The following is a 6,000-nucleotide window of genomic DNA, read 5'->3' as shown; positions in this document are numbered from 1 at the left end:
CTGAGTGACCTTTACACTCCCCACAGGTGCCAGAGCTCAGACCATCCATCAGTGGCCTCCTACCGAGGTGCAGCCCATGGGCAGCCCGCTGTCCCTGGACTGCACAGTGAAGGGGACTTCAAGCCCCAACCTGTACTGGTACCGGCAGGCTGGAGGCGGGGCCCTCCAGCTGCTCTTCTTCTCCATCAGTGTTAACCATGTAGAGTCCCAGGCGCCCCAGCACTTCACAGCCTCTAGGCCCCAGGACGGCAGCTTCACCCTGCATTCTGAGAAACTGCTCCTCAACGACTCTGGCCTCTACCTCTGCGCCTGGAGTATCACACTGCGCTGGGTGGGGCAGACCTCTGTGCAAAAACCACACGCCCCCCCCCCACCCCCTCACCACCCTCTCCAGGGGCCCTCCGTCAGGGAGTCAGGGACCGGGTGCAGGGCGCTCATCACTGGGGTCCTTACTGCCAGTGAGTGTGAGAGCAACTGAGTCAAGCCAGAACCCTGCAAAGAATCTTACTGAGAAGTTCTCAGGGAGAACAAAAAGATTTATGTCTGCAGAACCTGTGAACAGCACCCACAGTCAAGTCCCCAATGCATGGATGTCCAGCCCCAGGCCACCATACTGCAGCCCTCAAAGTGCGCTGTTCTCCCCAGTTCCTGCTGGTCTGTGCTGGGGGGGCAGGTTTGTGCACGTGCGGGAGAGAGAGGAAGCACACACCTGGCGCCGGAGGTGGTACGGTGGTGGCCTGGTGACCAAATGTGAGGATGCCATTTCCGGGGACTTAACTGGTTATTTTTCCTCTCCTGGAGAGTCTCCTTTGATTGCTCTCAACACCGTGTGGAGGCTTGGATGAGGCCCGGAACCAGGGAAGGGCAAGGTGTTCACGGGCTATTCTTGTGCAGGCTCCAAGTGTGGTTCTGTCAGTATTGGAAACACGCACTTAGGGGTTTTGATGATTGCTGTGCATTTTAAGCTTTTCTAAAAATTCCCACTTGAGGATTTTTCATCCCTTCCCCTGTAGCAAAAAAATAAAAAATAAAAATAAAAGAGCAGAGAAGCAGCCAGTGATCAAGGAGATACAAGAAAGGATAAAGAAGCGGCATGTCTGGGTGATAGCAAAGCCCTGAAAAAGAGAAATTACTTGGATGGGAGCAAAGCAGAGAAAAGGCTTATAAGGGGATGGCTGGAAAGAGATGCTCCGGTTACCTTGGCAACCAAGCTTCCTTCCTCATTACTCAGTCACTGTCCTCTTTCTTCTCAAAAAGGTTTTCTTTCCTCCTGTCCCTTCTACTCCACGAGGGGGCACAAAAGGCCTTAAGATACTGCCTCTAGCATCATTTTGTTAGGACAATTCAGACACGTTCCTTTTCAGTATCATTTTAATCTGCAGAGGAAACTCTGAGACAGAGACACAAAGTTTCAAGACAGTGTTTAACGAGGCCCAAGCGTTCCTCCTGGACCTTCAGGACCAGTCCTGTACTAAGCAGCTATTGTGTGCTGGGCCCTCTGAGCCCTCGCAGGGATTAAATATCAAAGTGAATTATGTTCAGGCTGGTGCTGGGCAGGGTCACGGCATGGCTTAATCAAGGCACTTGGCTTGCTTTGTTGTTTATTTTCCTGTGTAAAAAATTTTATTTACTAAGTCCAGCAGTAATGCTGTGACCACAGAAGTAAAGGCGCATGTACAACTCATTGAATAGATGGCAGCGCCTCCAGCTACTGTTTGGATATGAGCTTAGTAGACGCAGAGATAGATCCTGTCTGGAAACAGTGCCGTCTGATTATTTTTTCAGGTAATAGACTCCAGTGTCTAGAACAGTTTTAGATTAACATACAAACTGAGCAGATAAGAGAGAAAGTTTCATACATCCCTTTCCTTCCCTGGCTCCCGTTATTAGCGTCTTACATGGCTATGCCGCGTCTGTTACTGTTAGCGAGCCAATGCTGATACATTGTTATTAACTGAAGTCCATGGTTGATATTAAGGGCTCCTCTGTGCTGTACATTTTTATGGTTTTGGACACAGAGAGCACGGCTTGTACTGTCCACCAGGGTCACGAGAACAGTCGCAGCGCCCCAGATCCGTTATGCTTCGTCTAACTTCTCTTCCCCGGAAACCTGCTGACTGCTGACCTTTTCGTTGTCTCTAGTTCTAAGGCGCTGGGTTTTCAAGACTAAATATACCAGTTGTCATGACCTTGGGCTAATTATCTAAATTTCCCTTATGGGATTGTTAAGTATATTACATGAAGTGGCATTTACCTTATAAAGCCCAGTACAGGGTCTAATTTTCGACAGCTAAATATTCCTTTCCTCTCTTTACGTTTACAAGATATTTTAATTCCCACTTGCCCACAAGAAATACTTATATTTTTAAAAATTAAATTGTGAACTATGGAGTAAATATTTTAAAGTGCTAAAGATTGTTGGGTGGCAAACCCACGAAACGTGTACCCTCCGTGTACGCATTTGGATGTCCGTCACGGGTGTTTTCTGTTGGGGCTTCGAGCAGCGAGCTGACCCACGTGGTCCCCACCACTCGAGTGAGGTCCATTGGAGAAGTGAAACAGAGTTTGCATTCCTATGGGAAATTCAGACAAGTTCTGGAGAACTTCACGAGTGAGAGAGAATTTTAGCAAGATACAGTTTTTGGAGGGCTAGTTGTAGATGAAGCAAAAGGACCCTCTCAGCAGGGGAGCCGGTTTGAGTAGAAATGTGGAGGTTTCGGTGAATACAGTAAGTCCCAGAAAAGCAGTCAGGAAATAGTCCTGGTCCCCGAGCAGGGTGACAGAGAGATGGGAAGGCAATACCGGGAAAGGAGAGGCTGGGTAAGGAAAGGCTGACAGCAACCTAAATTCACCAGAACCAGTTAATATTCTCAATGTTGTCGGCCCCGTTTCTGAGGCCTGCTCCCTTATAGTGCCGGTTATCAACCTTTTTCATCTCAGGGCACACATAAACTGATTACTAAAATTCTGTGACACACCAAAAAATACATTTTTTGCCGATCCGACAAAAAAAATAGGTATAATTTTGATTCATTCACACCGAATGGTAATTGTTGTGTTGGCTGTTGTTATTTTTAATTTGACAGTCTAAGGGAAAAGGTCAGTGCCCCTGACTAAACAGTCAGGTAGTGCAGGTTTTAAAAATTCTTGCAGCACATTGATGGAAAATCACTGCCTTGTGGGTTTCCATGGTGTCGATGACCCAGAAAAATCTACAATCCTTGTCGTTTCAGGAGACAAAGGAGAAAGCGCCTCAAGATGGCACAGGGAGAGCACAGATGGGCGCCCTCTGGCCTGGGTCCATCCATCTCATTTGCCCCTTTGGGCAGATGAGGCCGTCCCCCTTCCAGGACAGCTGCAGGACCCAGTCTTGGCGCTGACTTTGTAGGTGTGCCCCGCCAACGAGTCCCTCCCCCCCAACATGGGGCTCCTTTCAGGTCCTCTCGCCTGGGTCTCAGCCACTCATGGGATGTACAGGGAGAAACCCTGGGGCCTCTGGGAAGCTTGAGGAAGACAAAAAAGCCCAGGGTGGGATCGTGGTGATGCTGTAATTGGGCTACTTCATAGTTTTGGCCAGGATTCTAAGCTTTGGGTTGAGTACGAGACAGACTTTGAGCTGCAGCAAAGCAGGCCTGGTCTGTTATATATCCTGTTATTCTCTGCTCCCTCCTTTGGGATGTTCCTACTCTCTGGTTTTCCATTCTTTCCTGCATTAAGTCTTTCTCCTTCTCTTACCCAGGCATAGGACACCCACCACCCAGACCTCATAGCCTTAGCAGTGGGGGTGACCGCAAAGAAACCCAGTCAGGACAGAACCCCAAGACAGCCCAGGCTGTTCGCTTCAGTCTGCTCATCCTCTCACAGTCCCTTTTCGGTGACTCATCAGCAGCTCTCATTAGATGAGTGGAAGGAAGTGGGAGGGTGAGTGCGGGGTGCAGGGAGGCATTGAGGGGGCTGATGGGAGAAGGGAGTGGCCCGTGTGATGTGGGGCCAGAAGGGACCCCAACTGGGTCAGAGCAGTTACTGCAGCTGTTTTTCATTCCGTGCTGTCTCCAAGGTGCTGCTGCAGCCTGGATTCTGGGGTGTGACCTCCAGCAGGTGTAGAAGTTGAGCTGGGGGTGGGGTGGCCTGCACATGGAGCTGAGGTGCCCCGATGCCTCTCCCGAGACCCCCTCCTCTCCTTGCACAGCTGGGCTGCTCGCCAGGGGCACAGGTGGAGAGAGCGGCACAGGAAGAGGTCGGGCCAGGATGTGGTGCTGCGGCTGCCCTGGTGCTCAGAGGGTGGGTAGGGGGAGGGACTTTCACAGGCACCCCCCAAGGCAGAATCTGGTAAATGTCAAACCACATCCTGTTGTGAGTCCCCGAGATGGCACTAGGGGCAGGTGGGCGGCTGTTATTCCCTGGGCTGATGTTGCTCAGAGATAAACAGCCAGGCTGCAGCGAGCATTGGGTTCAGACACCCTGTCCCTTCTTCCCCAGGTGTCTCCTGAAAAGACCCCAACTGCAGCTCCTTACTTCCTGGCCTTTGATTAAGGCCGTTCTCCTTTAAACATAATTTGTGTCTCCTCATTCATGGCCCTGGAGCTCTTTCCTGGAGGAGGGTCAGGGTGCAGGTGTCAGGGTGCCAGGTCGGTGCCTTGGGGAACTGTGGGACCCAGGGTAAGCCCCATACCCCCTTTCACCATCACCACCCGCTAAGGCTGTGTCACAGGTATGAGTAATTTGCGTCTGGGAAGAGCTTAGATTCCCCAGCTGAGTTGCCTTCATTATGGGGTTTGAGGCCTGCAGACGTTGAATCACTGAATCTGATGGGAAGAGCTGGAAGATTGCTAGAGATCACTTTCCCCCAACTCCACACCTCACAGAACAGGCTATAGAAGCCCAGAGAAGAAAAATGAGGTGCCCAGGGCCATGCAGCTGTGGGCAGAGGAGGGCTAGAAGCTACTCTCTGCTTCTCAGCAGCTCCCGGATCTCAGACAGTGCTTAGGGAACATGGGCTTTATGTTGAGCTGAGATCTTCCTGTGAATTTCATGAACTACTTGTATAAGAATAAATAAGGCATGGCCATGGTATCTGAGGAGGCATGAGGCTGGAGGGGTTAATAACACAGGATTCTAATTGTGGGATGAACCACAATTAGAATCCTGCAGAAAAGAGATAGGGTGGAGAGACGAGCCGAAGACATACGATAAAACTAAACAAGTACTCCCCACCCCCAGCCAACCTCCAAAACAGAGAGCACCAACCATCTGAACACTAGAAGGATGATACATGGCTTGCATCTTGCACACATTGCAGTGAGTGTGAAAAAGACAGGGGCTGGGGTGAAAAGAGAGCTCTGTGCGTCCATGGGGTGAAAAGTTGCCCCAACGGCTGAGTGGAGAGGACATTGAGAATGAGGAGGTACAGAGCCTCCTGTTCTGGACACCACATTGTAGAGAATGTTTTCAGAACAGAGGGGCTGGGCTGTGGAGAGCAGGGGGTGCTCAAAACTGTGCCACATGGGACAAAAAGTGAGACAACTAGACACATTTAGCCTGAAAAGAATCTTTAGGCTGATACCAGTTATCATAATAGCAGCCGATGCTTATTGATGCTGTGATGACAGCTTTACTTGGTGTGTGGATTAAACTACATGAAATCACCTCATGTGAGGTTGGGGTTGGCGCTGAGCCCATTTTATAGGAAGGAAGGCTGTGTCTCAGAGCTGTCCCTTGCTCCAGGCCACATAGCTGGTAGGTGGCAGACCTAAGGCTTGAACCTGGGTCTCTTTGACTTTGAAGTGTGCGTGTGTGTATTCATTTTTGAAAGCTACTGTTCCATTTATTTATTGAAGATATTGTTGGAATTCAAATTTAATTAATTTCTGACTTACTTGGAAAATAATGCAGTAGAGTCAATTTGGTTTCTTTCACATAGTTTCAAACCTAAAGACACTGTTACAGTTATAAGACCAGCACAGAATCCGAACAGGCCACTATGCGGTCTATGTAACACTA

The sequence above is a fragment of the Desmodus rotundus genome, chromosome 6 (assembly GCF_022682495.2).
Source record: "Desmodus rotundus isolate HL8 chromosome 6, HLdesRot8A.1, whole genome shotgun sequence".
NCBI lineage: Eukaryota > Metazoa > Chordata > Mammalia > Chiroptera > Phyllostomidae > Desmodus > Desmodus rotundus.
The sequence above is the reverse complement of the archived record's forward strand: the minus strand, read 5'-3'. Positions refer to the sequence as shown.